Here is a 22,461-nt window from a genome sequence, read left to right as displayed (position 1 = left end):
ACAATACCCTTTACAACTGCATCATAAAAAATAAAGTACCTAAGGACAAGCCTAACCAATGAGGCGGGAGGCTTGAGGCTTGAGGTCTGAACACTGTGGACACTGCAGACCTGGACGGGAGGAGTTAGGTTATTACAAGTCCCGTCCACCCACAGCAACCTTCAGACTCCGTGGGACCCCCCACCAAAATTCCACCACACTTCACACAGAAGCAAACACCCTACAGGCTGAATGGAACCACACAGGACCCCATCCCCACAGCAGTTCTGAGAAAGCAGAGCCTGAGCATCATGCCCTGACCTCCCACTACACTGTGGACCTGTAGCAACGGAGACCCCATGTGGTGTCCAAGCAGAAGCAGGTGTGGAAACAGGACACCAGGCACCCCTCATCCCCCAACCTGCTCAGCATGAAGAACCGGCTCAACGAGGCCCCCAGCGCAGCCTGTGGGTGGGGGCCGCACTCAGGGAGCTGGGCTGGGTCAGTGCCATGCTGTGCCCGGGGCACCTCCCAAGCAGATCCCACCTCAGGGACCCTTCCCAGGGAACTGCCCCATGTGTTGGGTGCACAGCAAAGGCTGCAGCCCAGGTAAGCGGGCCACTTAAGCAGCCAAGTCCCCTCCGACCCCATTCCCATCTCAGAGCCTCATTAGGAAGGATGCCTGCAGCCCAGGGGCATCCTGCAGGTGCGGCCAATCCACCCACTGCAGAGACACAGGCTCCCGGGGAAGTGCTGGACACCACACACCCACCCCGGCTGATGCGGTCCAGCTGCACCGAGTCAAGCAGGTCCTGAAGTGCGGAAGGGGGGCAAAGAAAACAAAGAAAGACAGAAAGAGCTGGGAGGGCTGATGCTCCTGCACGTCACCAGCAAAGCTTTATTAGAGTCCAGAGTATTTATACAGCAAAGAAGGCACACTATTCCAGGAAATAGCATTATCCAATAGACAATCAAGCACAGTATTGACGTCAGTGGTAGCTGGGCAAAGGTAGGCACAGCAGGGCTCCTTCAGTTGTTCATGGAATGCGTAACAGGATGTTCTTTGTTCTCCATTCCTGCCACATCAGCAAGTGGAGGAAGGGGCATCAGCCCACTCCCCACATCTCCCCCTTTTTTATTTTATAAGAGGGTGACAGTGTCTGTCTTAGGTGTTCCTGGATGACTCATCTGGACTTACCCGTCATTGGTACTCACATTCCATCATGAGGGCCCTGTCTTAGGTTGCCAGAGGTCTCCAAGACACTTACCCGTTGTTGACTATCCTGTCCCCTTCTCCACATCCATATAAGGAGGGTGGCATTTAAGAGCTAGCATATGGGTCTTGGAACCCAGTTGCAAAAAGGACCGTAATCCTAGTTTGATGACACAAGGTATCAATAATATCATTACAAGAAGACATAGCAGAGCAGTTGCAATGGATAACAGAAAATGGGGCAAGTCTCCCAAATTGCCGAAAGGAGAGGCTGCGTGCTTGAGGGTGTCTAGGATATCTTGAATGGTTTTAACAGGATCAAACCACAGTTCTGCATTTTGCATATCAAGTATTTCCTTAGGTATGTCTAGAAAATCTTTGGTGAAATTATCAGTAAGCCATATGCCCTGTAGGTGATTCTTCACTGTTTCCCAACTATACTTAAATTGATTATACACTTTAGATGTGATACAAGTTTCATTATAAGATGCATGACATTTCAATTGGTGCCTTAACTTTAGGCCCTGAACCTCTTCGCCCAAATACATGACCATGTCATACAGGACATTAAGCTTATGACTTATTTTCCTATCAATATTTCCTTGATCATTAAGAGCCTGAGTTGCATTTTGGATCAAACCATTGACATAGATTTCAGTTTGTACATTCTCAGTTAATGCTACAGCTGCTGCAGCAGAAGATACAATAAAGGAAATTAAAGATAACAACCCTACAGTAATGAGGCCCACAGCTCTCTTGGGATGGTCTAGAGCTTTCTTCAATTCTATCAACACTTACAGGCCATTATCATCATACCAAGGTCCCATGTGGTTCATGGGAATCACAAGGAAAGGGGGTTGCTTAAGTAAAAGAACCATGGTATTGTTGGACACAGAAGAGATGCAGCTAGTGAGACTGCAATTTTTACAGGCAATGCAAAACATATTTTCCTGATAAGTCATATTAATAGAAATAGACCCTACAACAGCACATGGGGGGGCAATGCAAGACGCCACATGTGTATCATTGTTTACATTAACGCTTGTACTATTTTCCCAATCTAACCCTCACATAGCCCCCCCTATTTTCCACCAAGAGGTTTGAGGGTACCCATCTGGAGTGTACCAAAGTCCCATAGAGAGTCCTCTGTATTGCGGGGCCAGCGTCTTTGAATTTGGTCCTTAAGAGCAGTCCACAATGTAAAGTTCTTTAGTGATGTTCATCTGCTGTGGCCATTCATCACCTGTGCCCGCAAGTGAAGGGGAGCCCTTGCAGTTTGCCCAGGGTAGTGGCAATGTGTCATTTTTAAGTGAAGATGAAGATGTAAGCACACTGCACACACGGTGGTCAGAAGGCAAGGTGCCGTTGCTCCTATTGCTAGGTGTTCCGACGGGCCTCCCAAAATGTCAGAATCATTGGAGTAAATCTGTACCTCGGGAGACTTCCAACTGACTGGATGGAGCAGAGGAGGGTCAGGAACATACGCCCAATATATGCACTGAACTGCTTGCTCCACTGCTTGCTCTTCAGCTGGGGTCCTCCAGAGCTGGAGCAGGATCAGGAGGACTATGGTCTGCATGATGCACCAGCCTTTCTGGCAACCACCTCGGGCCCTCAGCATCCTGTGGAAAGACACAAACATGTCCTCACCCCCAAAGAAGGATGGGATCTGGACCTTGCCATGCCCTGGTCAAAGGATCTTACCATTGCACCTGTGTGAGGGGCGGATGACCGCCAGAGCACCAAAAGCGCTCTGCGGAACTGCATCCCACAAGGTCTAGAGTTAAAAATTTTTAAATATAGAGTGCATGGGATAAATAATTCAAAGGTGTAACGGGGTATAACTCCCCCTTCTTAATTTTATTGAGCTGGGCTTTCAAAGTGCCATGGGCTCTTTCAACAATGCCTTGGCCCTGGGGATTATAGGGGATGCCTGTCTTGTGGGTAATACCCCATTGCGCACAAAATGTGTGAAAGCATCTACTGGTATAGCCAGATCCGTTGTCCATTTTAATCAGCTTGGGAATGCCCATAACAGCAAAGCAAGAGAGGCAATGGCGAATAACTTGCGAAGTGAATTCTCCAGAGAGAGCGGTAGCATGCAAGAAACCTGAATAGGTGTCAATGGTAACATGAACATATTTTAATTTTCCAAATTCAGGGATGTGCGTGACATCCATCTGCCACAGGTGATTTGGCAGGAGGCCACGAGGGTTGACACCAAGTTGTGGGAGGTTGAAATGCTCAGAACAGGTTGAGCATCATTTAACAATTTGTCTCGCAGCTTCTCTAGTGATGTGAAAATATTTGTGAAGACTATGACTGTTTTGATGATGTAATGAGTGAGAGTGCATAGCCTTTTCTATTTGTGTAAGGCCTACGCAGCACGTGGCTGCATCAGCTAATGCATTACCTTCAGTCAAAGGACCAGGTAACATAGTGTGAGCACGTATGTGACCTATAACAGCACTCTGTCTGCTGTTGAAGCAAAGACTGTATCTGTACAAAAAGCTGCTGGATGGCTGCAGTAGAAGTGTCAATGAGAGGAACAGTCTCCAGTTGGGAGACTGCATTGACTACATACTGGCTGTCTGAGTAGAGATTAAATGAGGATGAAAAGTGGAGCAGTGGGGCCATATTTATTGCAGGCCTCTTTCAGCTCTTTCAAGTGTTTGAAAGGAAATGGCACATGTTGTCTGAATACCTCTCTGTTGTCACCTGGCCATTCTAACACTGGATAGACAAAAAATTCTTGTGTGTCCTCTCTCTGATCTTGAGCTTGTTGTAGTACTGCCTCAAGAGGAGTAACTTTTCACTGTCTCTTCTGCATATTAACTGGGAGCACATGAGGCTTTTCCTCCTTAGACTCTAAGGGCTGTTTTTCTTTCTGTTCTAAACCCTTCTCTGTCTTTCGCTCCACTGTTTTCTCTTTAGTTTGTTCTGAGGATATAGGCTGAAAAGGATCAAAACCTGCCCTTTCAAGGGGAGCTGTTTCAGCCTTACTCACAGGGGAGTCTCTTCTCTTGGGGTGCGGCTGTCCCATCTTTTGCTGCACTTCTAAGGCTAAAGTAAGCCACTTCAGGGTTCCCTGAATTTCATTCCACTGCTCTTCAAAAGGTATTCTGGATGGGTCTGTGGCGACTGTCCACATTGCTGTGAGCAGGGATGGATAAACTTTCTTGCTGGAGCCTATTGAGGCTATCTCTCTTGTTTGTATCTCCTTATCACAAAGTTGAACTAAAGCTTCCTCCACTAGAGGGCTCTGTTCCTCCTCCATCTCCTCATCAGAGCCGCTGTCTGGTTCGTGATAAGATGGCTCTTGCCCTTCCGGCACTTCCAATGGCGGAGCAGACAGGGAGATGGCTGGAGAAGCAAGACTGCTTTCATTTTCCTTAGTGGCTTGACCCATACCAAGGGCATGCTCTTTCACATTTTCTCTTAAATCCTTCATGCCTAAGATCTAAAGAATCTCTAATCAAGGTCCATAGTCCAAAAGTATCTACTGGAACCTTCTTTGGTCCGTGGGCAGAATGATGTTTGTAATCCCTCTCCTACCTTATTCCATAAATCTATGTCTACTGTCCCTTCTCCTGGAAACCACGGGCAGACTTCCTTAATATAGTCTAAAAGTCTTTCTAATTGGGGCTTCCCTACTATAATTCCCCTAATAGCCAATAATTTCTTCAACCTGCAGACATAAAGCTGCTTGCTTCCTGCCTGTCCCATTTTGGACTCCCAGAAAAATCACTTACCACATCCACGTTGCTTGCGCCCCTCTTCTCTCACGCATCTTCTCTAGTTACCCTGGCCAGGGCTTTCTCTTCTCGACGTGGTGGCCCTCACCTTCTCCCTCTCCTTCAGGTCCCTGTTTGGGCACCACTTGACATGGTCTGGCCACGCCAAGTCGAGCAGGTCCTGAAGTGTGGAACGGGGGTGAAGAAAACAAAGAAAGACAGAAAGAACAGGGAGGGCTGATGCTCCTGCACGTCGTGAGCAAAGCTTTATTAGAGTCCAGAGTATTTATACACTGTTGGGGACCACCTTTGTCTTCTCACATGTTTGTAGGCAGAATGGGAAAGCACCTTCCCCCATGTCTGAACGCAGCATGGGAAAGCACCAGCTTGAGAACAACCGGTGCAGTCCTTGGAAGTTATCTGTCCACAAAAACATATCTTGTCCTCGAAGACGAGCCAAGACTCCTCACTCCGAAAATAGGGAGACCTTGAAGATGTATGCAAACACTGCCCCTGCTTCTGGCTATGCCCTTCCTCCACTTGCCGATGTGGCAGGAATGGGGAACAAAGAACATTCTGTTTATGCATTCCATGAGCAACTAACTGGAACCCTGCTGAACCTACCTTTGCCCGGTTACCACTGACGTCAATACTGTGTTTGATTGTCTATTGGATAATGCTATGTCCTGGAGTCATGTAATCCCACTGCATTATATAAACCCTGGATTTTCATTAAAGTTTTGCTGGCGATGCACGAGAGCGTCAGCCCTCCCAGCTCTTTCTGTCTTTCTTTCTTTTCTTCATCCCCCTTTCGCACTTCAGGACCTGCTTGACTAGTTGCGGGTGGACAGCGTCAATACAGCAAAGAAGGCACACTATTCCAGGAAATAGCATTATCCAATAGACAATCAAGCACAGTATTGACATCAGTGGTGGCCGGGCAAAGGTAGGCACAGCAGGGCTCCTTCAGTTGTTCATGGAATGCGTAAACAGGATGTTCTTTGTTCTCCATTCCTGCCACATCAGCAAGTGGGGGAAGGGGCATAAGCCCACTCCCTACACCCGGCCCATTCTCAGCCCAGGCCCAAACTCGCCCTGAGTGCCACCCGCCACACCCTGAACTCAGCCACACCCTTCTCAGCCCAGACTCCGCAAAGACCCCGTTCCCCATCGCAGGCCTTCTTCCCCCGGCCCCTGAAGAGGAGCGCTCAGCAGGCGATGCACGGAAAGCTTCTCCTTACCTTTCCCTACTGCAGCTCCTCAGGAAACTGAGCTGTCACTGTGGACATGGCCCGTGTCATGGAGCCGCAGGGGAGCCAGAGCAATTCCGGCACTGGTCAGAGCCGGGAGAAAAGGCCTGCGTCCTGACCGTGCATGTGCCCCGCTGGTCCACAAAGAGGGCAGAGGCACCACTTGCAGGTCACGGTGAGCAGGGCAGGACCGCTCTCACAGCTCAGGGAAGGTGGTGCCCCCTTGTGGCTAAACTGATGAACCACAAATCTTTGGAAATTCAAGTCGCAATGGGCACAAATGTCCTGTGTCTTCTCCACTTTGAGAGTGAAATAAGTGAAATAAAGTAGACACAGGCTTTACAACTTACACCAAAATTAACTCAAAATTCCCCATAGGAATGTTCCTTAGAAAACTAAAAATAGAAGTACAAATTGACCTGGGAATTCCACTCTTAGGAGTTTACCGAAAGAATATAATTTCTCAGATTCAAAAAGACATATGCACCCCTATATTTGTTTCAGCACTATTTGCAATAGTCAACATATGGAAGCACCCTAAGTGTCCATCAGTAGATGAATCAATAAAGAAGGTGTGGTACATAGACACAATGTGCCAGAGTCCAGCTCCAGCAGGGAGGTGTGAAGCTCAAAAGGATGAGATGGGGTCGGTGCATGGAGAGACAGGACACAGAGTCAGATGGAGGTGGTCTCTCAAAACAGTGCTGATGACAACTACCATTTTGCACAAGGATACGATTATTTTTTATTGTTCTGTTGATTAATTGGTATAGGCAGTTGATTAATAGGTATAGGCAAGCTTTTTCTTTCTTCTTCTTTCTAATCTATTCATGGTTGGTCAAGTGTTAGGTAATCGCTTTCTGTTCCTTGACAAAAACTTTTCCTGGCAACATGTACTCTATTGTGTTTTATGTTTCTATGCTATGCAGTTTCTAGGTAGGGCATGTGACCACAGGAGCATGCAGTATGTAGCAGTGACTATGGAGTCTATCAGCTCAGGATGAAATACAGGTCACCCCAGTTAGCTAGGCAGGTATCATCATCTATATTTTTAATACAATGGGTACACTTTATATTCTCATAATATTTATTCTATCATAGGTAGATGCAAGATAAAGATAGAAGGCATGATTTAGAACTGTAAGAAGGCAAATGTAGATGATCACGTTTGTGCCTATAGACCAGGTATTAATCCAAGCCAGACAAGGGCAACAAAACATCCACAGGTGTAGACAATTTCTCTCAAAACTGGGGGGTGAGGTTCAAGCCTCACCTCTGTCGGACCCTATTTTCTCACCTGATGGCCCCCCTGTGACTGTGCCTGTCTTAGGTTGTTCTTCCCTTAAGGAATCTGACCCGTCTCTGGCTAACCAGCCATCTTCCGGGGCCATACAGGGAGATGTAAAGCTGGTAAGTGAGAGAGAAGTAATGTTCTTTGAAAATGTTAGCTTTTCACTTCTTTGCAGATTTATGCCCCGTGGCTTCTATGCCCAGCACTTGTCTTGAGGTATTTTTATCACTTGTAAGAATTATGGTACTTGGTAATTTCACATATGAGGCACAAATTCTAGTAAAGGGCTGTAATTAGGAAGGAAGAAGAAAAACTATAGAAGTATCAGAAGGAAGAAAACATGAGAACATTTATTAAGTGTCAAAAAGGGTTATTCCATTCAGTATTCCCCTATAACTCTATTTCTCTAATTTTCCTATAAAACTCTTCATCACTAATTTCACTATCATTACAAAAAAGAGGGGCATTCCCACCTAGGTGGAGATGGGGTAGTCAGTGTTTGACTAGCTACCTGCAGGTTTTGGCATTCTATGCCAAGATTGCCATCTGGCCTCTGCATGTTCTATTCTTCAGGACCACTGTCCTGAAAAGCTTCTGGGAAGTTTATGTTCTCCTCCTTTCCATGATGCTTAGAAAAGGTTAGCTTAGCCCTTGGCAACAATGCAAGCAAAGAGAAAGCCAATAGTATAATGGAGAATAACAAAATCAAGGTGGGGAATAGAGGGAGCCAGCTGCGAAGACCCTTGATTTGTGGGGGGTCTTTCTCCAGCCTGAGCTTTGCTACCAGCTTGAGTAGCATGGCTCCTGGCAACAATGGAATGCTACTCAGCCATAAGAAGAAAACAAATCCTACCATTTGCAACAACATGGATAGAGCTGGAAGATATTATGCTCAGTGAAATAAGCCAGGTGGAGAAAAATAAATACCAAATGATTTCCCTCATTTGTGGAGTATAACAGCAAAGTAAAACTGAAGGAACAAAACAGCAGCAGACTCACAGACTCCAAGAAGGGACTAGCAGTTAACCAAAGGGGAGGGTGGGGGAAGGGCAGGTGAGGAGGGAGGGAGAAGGGGATTGAGGGGTATCATGATTGGCACACATGATGTGGGGGATCACAGGAAAGACAGTGTAGAACAGAGAAGACAAGTAGTGCCTTTGTGGCATCTTACTACGCTGATGGACAGTGACTGCAATGGGGTACAGAGGTGACTTGATAATGCAGGTGAATGTAGTAACTGCAGTGTTTTTTCATGTGAAACCTTCATGAGTGTATATCAATAATACCTTAATTTCAAAAAAAATTTTTTAATGGTACACTCTTTTAAAAAATTCTCCATAGGCAAATTTTTTACGCAAAATTATAAAATTTGTAGGTGAAAGCAAAATCTACACAACCTTGCTGAAGACTTTCAACACCCAAAACCAAAGGTCTATCCACAAAAGAAAAATAATCACATGGGCTTTATAGAATGATAATTTCTACTCTAAAAGACCTTGTTCAGAGAACCCAAACACAAGACACAAACTGAAAGAAAATATTTTCAAAATACATATTTGATAAAGGATTTGTACTCAAGATATACAAAAATCCATAAAACAAAAATGAGCCATTAAAAATATTTTTTTTTTTTTTTTTTTGAGAGGGCATCTCTCATATTTATTGATCAAATGGTTGTTAACAACAATAAAATTCAGTATAGGGGGGTCAATGCTCAATGTACAATCATTAATCCATCTCAAGCCTAATTCTCGTCAGTCTCCAATCTTCTGAAGCATAACGAACAAGTTCTTACATGGTGAACGAATTCTTACAGAGTGAATAAATTCTTACATGGTGAACAGTACAAGGGCAGTCATCACAGAAACTTTCGGTTTTGATCATGCAATATGACCTATAAACCATCAGGTCAAATATGAATATTCATTTGATTTTTGTACTTGATTTATATGTTGATCCCACATTTCTCCTATTATTATTATTATTTTTATTTTTAATAAAATGCTGAAGTGGTAGGTAGATGCAAGATAAAGGTAGAAAACATAGTTTAGTGCTGTAAGAAGGCAAATGTAGATGATCAGATGATCAGGTGTGTGCCTATGGACTAAGTATTAATCCAGGCTAGACAAGGGCAGCAAGACATCCACGGATGCAGAAGATTTCTCTCAAAGCAGGGGGGGTGAGGTTCTGAGCCTCACCTCTGTTGATCCCCAAATTCTCACCTGATGGCCCCCCTGCGACTGTGCCTGTCTTAGGTTGTTCCTCCCTTGAGGAATCTTACCCGTCTCTGGCTAACCAGTCATCTTCCGGGGCCATACAGGGAAATGTAAAGTTGGTAAGTGAGAGAGAAGCCATATTGTTTGCAAAGGTTAGCTTTTTACTTCTTTGCAGATTTATGCCCTGTGGCTTCTATGCCCAGCACTTGTCTCGAGGTATCTTTACCACCTGGAGGAATTATGATACTCGGTAAATTCGATATGAGGCACGAATTCTATTTAAAGTTTGTAATTAGGAAGGAAGAAGAAAAGCTATAGATGTAGCATATGAAGGAAACTTGGGAGGATTGATTATTTCTTTGACATATCTTCTTGTGTAGTACCTTAAGTATGTATAGGTTTTAAACTACTAACTAATTTGCACACACATATTGACATAATAGGAATACGGTGACATAAACAAAGCAAATCTATAATCACCAGCCATCTCCAGTGAAGCCAAGAAAACCATTTAGGCACCCTAGGCATTTGTGAAAATTTATCTATGATATGATGGATATTTTCCAACTGTACTTGAACCATCAGACAAATTAAAGCAGCCCATTTCTGGGATCTGTTCACATCCCATATGTTCTTTTAACCATAGATAGTCTATAGTCATGAGATTTTGGGGTGCTACAACTTGCACCCCTCCCAACTCCTGGTTGAGTTCCAACAGTACAGATCCAGTCAAATTCGTTGTCTCACTGTATGCACATGCCAGCCTAGACATCTCCCTCCTCCTTCTCATGGCAAGTCCAGGAGATGGTGGGCTGGATGCAGCCACAACCGCAGCATCGTCCGGATCCCTGTGGAGGCTTTTTGATGATCATCCCCCGGCACGAGTCCTCCAGAGAGTGCTGATGCCGGAAGCTCCTCCTCATATCGTATCTTAGTTCATTTTCTGGGTATCCAAGCTAGGCCTTGATCTTCTGCGTAGAAACAAACAGACCCTTTGCCCACACTTTGACATGCCCTCTATACCACTGTGCAGAACTCATTGGAGGTCAGCACACAGTAACTGCTTTTTTTTTTTTTTTTTTTTAATTAAGAGAAAGGAATATTATCAGAAAAGAGTACCTCCATAGCTGATCATCTGACACCCTTTAAGTGATCAACATTAAGGATATTTAAAGCATGCGTTGATCTTTGATTTACCAATAGTTTTATCCTGTTAAGGAGTAATCCCCCTTTTCTTTCTTTCTTTCTTTTTTTTTTTTTAAATTTTTAATCTACACTTACCTGAAGAATACTATGTTTACTATGCTCTCCCCTATATCAGGTCCCCCCTAACAACCACATTATGGTTACTGTCCATCAGCTTAGCAAAATGTTGTAGAGTCACTACTTGTCCTCTCTGTGTTGTGCAGCCCACCCTACCCTTTCTCCCTCCCCCCCTGCCTGCTAATGTTAATTCCCCCCTTCTTTCTCCCCCCCCCTTATCCCTCCCTGCCCACCCATCCTCCCCAGTTCCTTTCCCTTTGGTACCTGTTAGTCCATTTTTGGGTTCTGTAATTCTGCTGCTGTTTTGTTCCTTCAGTTTTTCCTTTGTTCCTATACTCCTCAGATGAGTGAAATCATTTGGTATTTCTCTTTCTCCGCTTGGCTTATTTCACTGAGCATAATACTCTCCAGCTCCATCCATGTTGCTGCAAATGGTTGGATTTTTCCACTTCTTATGGCTGAGTAGTATTCCATTGTGTATATGTACCACATCTTCTTTATCCATTCATCTACAGATGGACATTTAGGTTGCTTCCAATTCTTGGCTATTGTAAATAGTGCTGCGATAAACATAGGAGTGCATCTGTCTTTCTCAAACTTGATTGCTGCGTTCTTAGGGTAAATTCCTAGGAGTGGAATTCCTGGGTCAAATGGTAGGTCTGTTTTGAGCATTTTGATGCACCTCCATACTGCTTTCCACAATGGTCGAACTAATTTACATTCCCACCAGCAGTGTAGGAGGGTTCCCCTTTCTCCACAGCCTCGCCAACATTTGTTGTTGTTTGTCTTTTGGATGGCAGCTATCCTTACTGGTGTGAGGTGATACCTCATTGTAGTTTTAATTTGCATTTCTCTGATAATTAGCGATGTGGAGCATCTTTTCATGTGTCTCTTGGCCATCTGTATTTCTTTTTTGGAGAACTGTCTGTTCAGTTCCTCTGCCCATTTTTTAATTGGGTTATTTGTTTTTTGTTTGTTGAGGCGTGTGAGCTCTTTATATATTCTGGACGTCAAGCCTTTATCAGATCTGTCATTTTCAAATATATTCTCCCATACTGTAGGGTTCCTTTTTGTTCTATTGATGGTGTCTTTCGCTGTACAGAAGCTTTTCAGCTTAATGTAGTCCCACTTGCTCATTTTTGCTGTTGTTTTCCTTGCCCGGGGAGATATGTTCAAGAAGAGATCACTCATGTTTATGTCTAAGAGGTTTTTGCCTATGTTTTTTTCCAAGAGTTTAATGGTTTCGTGACTTACATTCAGGTCTTTGATCCATTTTGAGTTTACCTTTGTATATGGGGTTAGACAATGGTCCAGTTTCATTCTCCTACATGTAGCTGTCCAGTTTTGCCAGCACCATCTGTTGAAGAGACTGTCATTTTGCCATTGTATGTCCATGGCTCCTTTATCAAATATTAATTGACCATATATGTTTGGGTTAATTTCTGGGGTCTCTAATCTGTTCCACTGGTCTGTGGCTCTGTTCTTGTGCCAGTACCAAATTGTCTTGATTACTATGGCTTTGTAGTAGAGCTTGAAGTTGGGGAGTGAGATCCCCCCTACTTTATTCTTCTTTTTCAGGATTGCTTTGGCTATTCGGGGTCTTTGGTGTTTCCATATGAATTTTTGAATTATTTGTTCCAATTCATTGAAGAATGTTGCTGGTAATTTGAGAGGGATTGCATCAAATTTGTATATTGCTTTCGGCAGGATGGCCATTTTGACGATATTAATTCTTCCTAGCCATGAGCATGGGATGAGTTTCCATTTATTAGTGTCCCCTTTAATTTCTCTTAAGAGTGACTTGTAGTTTTCAGAGTATAAGTCTTTCACTTCCTTGGTTAGGTTTATTCCTAGGTATTTTATTCTTTTTGATGCAATGGTGAATGGAATTGTTTTCCTGATTTCTCTTTCTATTGATTCGTTGTTAGTGTATAGGAAAGCTACAGATTTCTGTGTGTTGATTTTGTATCCTGCAACTTTGCTGTATTCCGATATCAGTTCTAGTAGTTTTGGAGTGGAGTCTTTAGGGTTTTTTATGTACAGTATCATATCATCTGCAAATAGTGACAGTTTAACTTCTTCTTTACCAATCTGGATTCCTTGTATTTCTTTGTTTTGTCTGATTGCCGTGGCTAGGACCTCCAGTACTATGTTAAATAACAGTGGGGAAAGTGGGCATCCCTGTCTGGTTCCCGATCTCAGTGGAAATGCTTTCAGCTTCTCGCTGTTCAGTATAATGCTGGCTGTGGGTTTATCATATATGGCCTTTATTATGTTGAGGTACTTGCCCTCTATTCCCATTTTGCTGAGAGTTTTTATCATGAATGGATGTTGAATTTTGTCAAATGCTTTTTCAGCATCTATGGAGATGATCATGTGGTTTTTGTCTTTCTTTTTGTTGATGTGGTGGATGATGTTGATGGATTTTCGAATGTTGTACCATCCTTGCATCCCTGGGATGAACCCCACTTGGTCATGGTGTATGATCCTTTTGATATACTGTTGAATTCTGTTTGCTAATATTTTATTGAGTATTTTTGCATCTACGTTCATCAGGGATATTGGTCTGTAATTTTCTTTTTTGGTGGGGTCTTTGCCTGGTTTTGGTATTAGGGTGATGTTGGCTTCATAGAATGAGTTTGGGAGTATTCCCTCTTCTTCTATTTTGTGGAACACTTTAAGGAGAATGGGTATTATGTCTTCTCTGTGTGTCTGATAAAATTCCGAGGTAAATCCGTCCGGCCCCGGGGTTTTGTTCTTGGGTAGTTTTTTGATTACTGTTTCAATTTCTTTGCTTGTAATTGGTTTGTTTAACTTTTGTGTTTCTTCCTTGGTCAGTCTTGGGAGGTTGTATTTTTCTAGGAAGTTGTCCATTTCTTCTAGGTTTTCCAGCTTGTTGGCATATAGGTTTTCATAGTAGTCTTTAATAATTCTTTGTATTTCTGTGGAGTCTGTCGTGATTTTTCCATTCTCATTTCTGATTATGTTGATTTGTGTTGACTCTCTTTTTCTCTTAATAAGTTGGGCTAGAGGCTTATCTATTTTGTTTATTTTCTCAAAGAACCAGCTCTTGGTTTCATTGATTTTTGCTATTGTTTTATTCTTCTCAATTTTGTTTATTTCTTCTCTGATCTTTATTATGTCCCTCCTTCTGCTGACTTTAGGCCTCATTTGTTCTTCTTTTTCCAGTTTTAATAATTGTGATGTTAGACTATTCATTTGGGATTGTTCTTCCTTCTTCAAGTGTGCCTGGATTGCTATATACTTTCCTCTTAAGACTGCTTTCGCTGCATCCCACAGAAGTTGGGGCTTAGTGTTGTTGTTGTCATTTGTTTCTATATATTCCTTGATCTCTATTTTGATTTTTTCATTGATCCATTGATTATTTAGTAGCATGTTGTTAAGCCTCCATGTGTTTGTGAGCCTTTTTGTTTTCTTTGTAGAATTTATTTCTACTTTCATACCTTTGTGGTCTGAAAAATTGGTTGGTAGAATTTCAATATTGTGGAATTTACTGAGGCTCTTTTTGTGAGCTAGTATGTGGTCTATTCTAGAGAATGTTCCATGTGCACTTGAGAAGAATGTATATCCTGTTGCTTTTGGATGTAAAGTTCTATAGATGTCTATTAGGTCCATCTGTTCTAGTGTGTTGTTCAGTGCCTGTGTGTCTTTACTTATTTTCTGCCCGGTGGATCTATCCTTTGGGGTGAGTGGTGTGTTGAAGTCTCCTACAATGAATGCATTGCAGTCTATTTCCCTCTTTAGTTCTGTTAGTATTTGCTTCACATATGCTGGTGCTCCTGTATTGGGTGCATATATATTTAGAATGGTTATATCCTCTTGTTGGACTAAGCCCTTTATCATTATGTAGTGGCCTTCTTTATCTCTTGTTACTTTCTTTGTTTTGAAGTCTATTTTGTCTGATATTAGTACTGCAACCCCTGCTTTCTTCTCACTGTTGTTTGCCTGAAATATGTTTTTCCATCCCTTGACTTTTAGTCTATGCTTATCTTTGGGTTTAAGGTGAGTTTCTTGTAAGCAGCATATAGATGGGTCTTGCTTTTTTATCCATTCTATTACTCTATGTCTTTTGATTGGTGCATTAAGTCCATTTACATTTAGGGTGACTATTGAAAGATATGTACTTATTGCCATTGCAGGCTTTAGATTCGTGGTTACCAAAGGTTCAAGGTTAGCTTCTTTAGTATCTTACTGCCTAACTTAGCTCGCTTATTGAGCTGTTATATACACTGTCTGGAGAGTCTTTTCTTCTCTCCCTTCTTATTCCTCCTCCTCCCTTCTTCATATGTTGTGTGTTTTGTTCTGTGCTCTTTTTAGGGGTGCTCCCATCTAGAGCAGTCCCTGTAGGATGCCCTGTAGAGGTGGTTTGTGGGAAGCAAATTCCCTCAGCTTTTGCTTGTCTGGGAATTGTTTGATCCCACCATCATATTTAAATGATAATCGTGCTGGATACAGTATCCTTGGTTCAAGGCCCTTCTGTTTCATTGCATTAAGTATATCATGCCATTCTCTTCTGGCCTGTAGGGTTTCTGTTGAGAAGTCTGATGTTAGCCTGATTGGTTTTCCTTTATAGGTGACCTTTTTCTCTCTAGCTGCCTTTAAAACTCTTTCCTTGTCCTTGATCCTTGCCATTTTAATTATTATGTGTCTTGGTGTTGTCCTCCTTGGATCCTTTCTGTTGGGGGTTCTGTATAATTCCATGGTCTGTTCGATTATTTCCTCCCCCAGTTTGGGGAAGTTTTCAGCAATTATTTCTTCAAAGACCCTTTCTATCCCTTTTCCTCTTTCTTCCTCTTCTGGTATCCCTATAATACGAATGTTTTTCCTTTTGTATTGGTCACATATTTCTCTTAGTGTTGTTTCATTCCTGGAGATCCTTTTATCTCTCTCTATGTCAGCTTCTATACGTTCCTGTTCTCTGGCTTCTATTCCTTCAATGGCCTCTTGCATCTTATCCATTCTGCTTATAAATCCTTCCAGGGATTGTTTCACTTCTGTGATCTCTTTCCTGACATCTGTGATCTCCTTCCGGACTTCATCCCACTGCTCTTGCATTTTTCTCTGCATCTCATCCCACTGCTCTTGCATTTTTCTCTGCATCTCATCCCATTGCTCTTGCATTTTTTTCTGCATCTCTGTCAGCATGTTCATGATTTTTATTTTGAATTCTTTTTCAGGAGGACTAGTTAGGTCTGTCTCCTTCTCAGGTGTTGTCTCTGTGATCTTTGTCTGCCTGTAGTTTTGCCTTTTCATGGTGATAGAGATAGTCTGCAGAGCTGGTACAAGTGACCGCTGGAAGAGCTTCCCTTCTTGTTGGTTTGTAGCCTTTTCCTGGGAGAATAGCGACCTCTAGTGGCTTGTGCTGGGCAGCTGTGCGCAGACAGGGCTTCTGCTTCCTGCCCAGTTGCTTTGGGGTTTATCTCCACTGTTGCTGTGGGCTTGGCCTGGTTGGGGCTGTTCCTCCAAAATGGTGGAGCCCCGTTAGAGGGGGAGCAGCCAGGAGACTATTTATCTCCGTAAGGGGCCTCTGTGCTCCCTGCTGCCCAGGGGGTTAGAGTGCCCAGAGATCCCCAGATTCCCTGCTTCTGGTCTAAGTGACCTGTCCTGCCCCTTTAAGATTTCCAAAAAGCACTCTCCAAACCAAAACAACAACAGCAACAATGAGAGAGGGAACAGAAAGGAAAAAAAAAAGAAAAAACACGCGATTTTTTTTTTTTTCCTCAGGTGCCGGTCCCAGGCACCCGCGCACTGGTCCTGCTGCCCTGTCTCCCTAGCACCAGGGTCCCTGTCCTTTCAAGGCTTCCAAAAAGCACCCACCCACCGGTCCCGCAGGGAAGAAACGCTCAATATTCTTTGTCCTCAGGCACTGGTCCCACGCACCCGCTCACCAGTCCTGCCGCCCTGCCTCCCTAGCACCGGGGTCCCTGTCCCTTCAAGGCTTCCAAAAAGCACTTGGCAAAAAGAGAGAAAAAAAAGGGGAAAAACGCGCGATTTCTTCCGTCCTCAGGTGCTGGTCTCAGGCACCCACCCACCGGTCCCACAGGGAAAAATGCGGGATATTCTTTGTCCTCAGGTGCCGGTCCCAGGCACCCGCTCACCAGTCCCGCCTCCCTGCCTCCCTAGCACCGGGGTCCCTGTCCCTTTTAGGCTTCCAAAAAGCACTCGCAGAAAAGAGAAAAAAAAAGGGGAAAAACGCGCGATTTCCTCTGTCCTCAAGTGCCGGTCTCAGGCACCCGCCCACCGGTCCCGCAGGGAAAAACGGGGGATATTCTTTGTCCTCAGGCGCCGGTCCCAGCCACCCGCTCACCAGTCCCGCCACCGTGCCTCCCTAGCACTGGGGTCCCCGTCCCTTCAAGGCTTCCAAAAAGCGCTTGCCAAAAAGAGAAAAAAAAAAAAAAGGGGAAAAACGCGCGACCTCCTCCGTCCTCAGGCACCGGTCTCAGGCACCCGCCCCCAGGTCTCGCAGGGAGAAACGCGGGATATTCTTTGTCCTCCGGCGCTGTTCCCAGGCACCTCCTCACCGGTCCCGCCACCCTGCCTCCCCAGCAACGGGGGCCCGTCCCTCTAAGGCTTCCAAAAAGCGCTCGCCAAAAAAAAAAACTGCTCCGGTTTCTCTCCACCCGCCGGGAGCCGGGGGGAGGGGCGCTCGGGTCCCGCCGGGCTGGGGCTTGTATCTTACCCCCTTCACAAGGCGCTGGGTTCTTGCAGGTGTGGATGTGGTCTGGATGTTGTCCTGTGTCCTGTGGTCTCTATTTTAGGAAGATTTTTCTTTGTTATATTTTCATAGCTCTATGTGTTTTTGGGAGGAGATTTCCACTGCTCTACTCACGCCGCCATCTTGGCTCCCGCCCCATTAAAAATATTTTACAATTAAAAAAAAGTCTACCTTAACATCAAGAATTACATCACCAATACTTACACAACTGATTTGAAAAACTATGCCCCAACAAAAGCCACCATGCAATTTTACACAATAGCTCTATTCATAAAGGCTAAAAACTTAAAGAAATCAGGATGTGTTTCAGCAGATGAATGCTTTGGCAAATTGGGGTACATCCGTTACATTTCACTACAACTTGTACAGTGAAATGTACAGTGATTTGCCCAGTGAAGCTGTTGCCTTGATCACTGGAGGTTACAGGTCTACCCCACATGAGAAATGGTTTCTAACAGCTTCTTTGGGATTATGAAGGCATCGGCCTTGGGCCAGCAGAAGGCTTCATTCTTCCCTGTGGGGTTGGAATGCATCGCCCTCCCAGTACATGACATGGATGTGTTTGCCAACCTGGAAGCTCTCCAAAATCCATATTTTAAGACAGTAGTATGACGTATTATTAACTCAATTTTTATCACCTCTCCTTTCTCTGGATAATGGAGGGGTGAGGCTGAAAATCTCAAGCTTCTAATCATGGCTTGGGCTTTCTGCCTGTCAGACACCCAGCAGAACCCACCCAGAACCACCTACTTAGAACAACAGATGCTGCTATTACTCAGGAAATCCCCAGAGCTTTAGGAGCCCAGTGTCAGGATTGAGGCACAGACCAACATACATGTTCTCTACTGTACTTCCATGTTCACAGTGGCGCAGCCCAGGGAGAGGGTTCAGAAGTCGTGTTTCCACTATCCCAGGAGGACGATTTAAAACAGAAACTAAGTTGAGTTACATAAAAAATATAACATATAATGTGTGACCCCAAGATGTACAGACTGAGATTCCAACTAAAAGGCTGATTTAGCTACAGTGACAAGTATCAGCTTCCATGGCTATTTGAGGGTCTGACAGGCTGTCTGTAACTGTCCATTTGCAGCTCTGGGTCGGGAGTGAAGGCCCCTCCCCCAGGGTGATGGAAAGAGACTTGTGCTCAGAGGAGAAGTCTGTCTTTTTTTAAATTCCACATTAAATAATGTGAACATTAATAAAATACTAAGAATAAACTTAGGTGCAAATCTTGTGCATTGAAAATTAAAGAACATTGATAATTTAAAAACTAAGAAATATTTAATACATGTAAAGTCTACTCATGTTAGTTGATGGAAAGACTTAAATACTGTTAAGGTGGCAATGACACAAATGCAACCTACAGAGTCAACATGATTTCTTTGAAAATTCACAGGCTTTAATGTACCAGCTGATCCTAACACGTGGAATTTCAAGGGAACCCAAAGAGCCCTTGAAAACAATCTTGGAAAAGAAAATCAAAGCTGAAGGCTCATGGCCCCCAAGATCTAATCTTAGTACAAAGTAACAGTAAATAAAACACTGTGACACTGGCATAAACATACACAGTTGGCCCATGGATAGGAGGGGTGTGAACTGCCCAGGTCCACTTGAGTGGATTTTTTTCTACAAATATATAGAAAAAATGTTTAAAGGCTTAAGACAATTTGAAATATTTGCTTTTTTCTAGCTTACCTTACTGTTAGAATACAGCACAAACATGTATAATCTACAAAATATGTGTTGATTGACCGTTTATATTATTGGTAACTCTTTCAGTCAAAATAGGCCATCAGATTTAGGATAATACTTAAGTTTGGCAGAGTGAGATATTTTATGCGGATTCTGACTCTGTGGGATGTCAGCTACACAAAACCCCATGTTGTCAAAGGTCAACTGTATGTGTACATCAACAAAACTGAGTGGAAAGCTGACACGGTCCAGCTGCGCCTAGTCGAGCAGGTCCTGAAGTGCGGAAGGGGGGGCAAAGAAAAGAAAGAAAGACAGAAAGAGCTGGGAGGGCTGACGCTCCCACGCGTCACCAGCAAAACTTTATTGAAGGTCCAGGGTTTATATAATGCAGTGGGGTTACATGATTCCAGGACATAGCATTATCCAATAGATAATCAAGCACAGTATTGACGTCAGCGGTAGCCAGGCAAAGGTAGGCTCAGCAGGGTTCCAGTTAGTTGCTCATGGAATGCGTAAACAGAATATTCTTTGTTCTCCATTCCCGCCACATCGGCAAGTGGGGGAAGGGCACCGCTCCCCACAGAAAGCCCAGAAGTGACCCCAACCATCTACAGTCAATTGCTTTCTAACAAGGGTGGACAACATTAAATTAGGGTAAAAATGGTCTTTTCAGCAAACGGTGCTGGGCAAATGACTGTCCATGTACGGAGGAATGAAACTGAACCCTTAACTCATGTCACATACAAAAATTAACTCAAAACAAAGGGCTTACATAATAGGTAAAAGTATGGACTCTAGAAGAAAACATGAGGATAAACGTTCATGACCTTGGATTTAGCCATGGTTTCTTAGACCTGACACCAAAGGACAAGCAACGGAAGAAAGCATAAATTACAGTTCCCCCAAATTAAAAACTTTTCTGCATCAACGGTCACCAGCCAGAAAGTGAAAAACAGCCACAGAATGGAAGAAAATATCTCCACATTGTACATCTGACAAGAGCCTGTAACCCAGAAAACACCAGAAACTTGTACAAGGCAACAAGACAACACCCAAATGTTTAAAGCAGATGAAAAATTCCAAGCAAGACATACCAACGTTCAACAAGCACATGAGCACAGCATTACTTGCTATGGAAATGCAAATTAAACCACAGTGACCACCCCCTGCAAGCACACAGCAGTGGCCGTCCTCAGGAAAATTCAAAATCACATGTTGCCAAGGATGTAGAGGAACTGGAGCCCCTAAACTTTGCTTGTGGAAATATAAAACATGCAGCTTGTGTACAACAGCTTGGCATTTCCTCATAATATATAATACAATTACCTAATTGTGGGTACATGTTGGGAGCAAACCTGTGGGCCTTTAGGCAGACTCGGTCACAAAAGCCTTAAGACAACAGCAACGTTTGAGTAAAAATCTTTCCTGTAAAGTCAGCTAAAAATCTTTCCTGTAAAGTCAGCAACAATGAACCCATCCACACGTTAGAAACAAGTTTTCCTTTATTACCAATAAGTGCATTTAGTGAACTCCTAGGTTAGAGCTAAGGGTTAGGTTACCTAGCAACATATGCATTTCTAAGTTAGAGCTAGTGGTTAGGCTACCTTGCAGCATGTGCCTTTTCTGTCCTTTGTTAAGCAAGAAACACCCTCTGCCCCAGGGGAAAGCCCCTCCCTTAAAACCTCCCTCCCAAGGGCCCCCCACCCCCAAAATGGCGAACTCCCCGCTTCTCTTCCGGGTCCTCCATTCCCGCCGACGCGAACCAAGACCCAATCACCCTTCTACACCTCCCCGCCGGCGCCACCTAAGGTCCAATTATCTCCTGACCCACCCCTTACTTGCTACCTGTATAAATTGAGCCAGCAAACAATAAACTGTGCCAGCTTGATCAGACATCCTGTCTTGCTGGTCATTCTTTATGTCCCTTGCCCCATTCTTTTTTTTTTTTCAATTCTCTCCTCCAGGTCATCGACCCCCGTTGATAGTCCTGCAGGTCGGGTCAGGTACACACCCACTCCTAGATAAATACCCCCAAAGAAATTAAAAAACTGTTCAAACAGAAACTGGCCCATGAGTTCTTAGCAGCACTGCTCACCACAGCAAAAAGGTAGAAACAACTCAAATACCCTTCAAGGGGTGAATGGATGAACAAAACAGGGCTGACCCATAAACTGCATTATTCTGCCAAATATAGAAATAAAGAAAATGGTCCAAGATTGCTTTGAAAATGGTGTGTGGGTACGATTTACAACAACATGGATGGAGCTGGAGGACATTATGCTCAGTGAAATAAGTCAGGCGGAGAAAGACAAATGCCAAATGATTTCCCTCATTTGTGGAGTATTACAATGAAGCAAAACTGAAGGAACAAAATAGCAGCAGACTCAGAGACTCCAAGAATGAACTAGTGGTTACCAAAGGGGAGGGTTGTGGGAGGGTAGGTGGGGAGGGAGGGAGAACGGGATTGAGGGGTATTATGTTTAGTACACATGGTGTGGAGATCACACGGAGAACAGTGTAGCACAGAGAAGGCACATAGTGGATCTGTGGTATCTTACTACACTGATGGACAGTGACTGCATTGGGGTGTGGGTGGGGACTTGATAATATGGGTAAATGTAGTAACCACATTGGTTTTTCATGCCTTCATAAGAGTGTGTATCAATCATGCCTTAATAAAAATAAAGTAATTTAAAAAAACAGTGTGTGGGGGGGCATCCCCAGAAACTTGAGCACAGAACATATGATCAGCAATTCCATTTCTGGGCATTTGCTCAAATGACATGAAAGCAGGGACTTAGATATTTGCACACCCATGTTCATTCACAGCTGCATGACTCACAACAGCCAAAAGGTGGAGATGACCTGGGTGTCCAGAGACACATGAAAAAAATGTCTCTACACAGCAAAGTAAACAAGGAGTCCTAGAACATGCTACACAGATGGACCCTAAAACCATTATGCTCAGTGAAATGCCCCCCTCAAAGAAGAACAAATATTATGTGATCCCACTTATGTGAGGTCCTGGAGAGCTCAACTGATGTAAAGTCTTGGGAACAGTTCCAGAAAAAGTAAACTGCATCA

At 43.8% G+C, this 22,461-nt stretch overlaps 1 long non-coding RNA gene across 1 annotated transcript; it reads right to left on the bottom strand.

Annotated features, from left to right (window-relative positions):
• Positions 1 to 1,656: 1,656 nt before the first annotated feature.
• On the bottom strand, positions 1,657 to 5,530 carry LOC140846498 (uncharacterized). Its single transcript, XR_012125635.1, has 2 exons — positions 4,945 to 5,530; positions 1,657 to 2,814 (listed from the first exon to the last, which is right to left on the bottom strand). It is a non-coding gene; the product is annotated as an uncharacterized lncRNA (long non-coding RNA).
• Positions 5,531 to 22,461: the final 16,931 nt, after the last annotated feature.

The sequence above is a fragment of the Manis javanica genome, chromosome 15 (genome assembly GCF_040802235.1).
Source record: "Manis javanica isolate MJ-LG chromosome 15, MJ_LKY, whole genome shotgun sequence".
NCBI classification, from domain to species: domain Eukaryota; kingdom Metazoa; phylum Chordata; class Mammalia; order Pholidota; family Manidae; genus Manis; species Manis javanica.
Note: the sequence above shows the minus strand (reverse complement) of the source record. Positions and strands in the feature narration are given on the sequence as shown.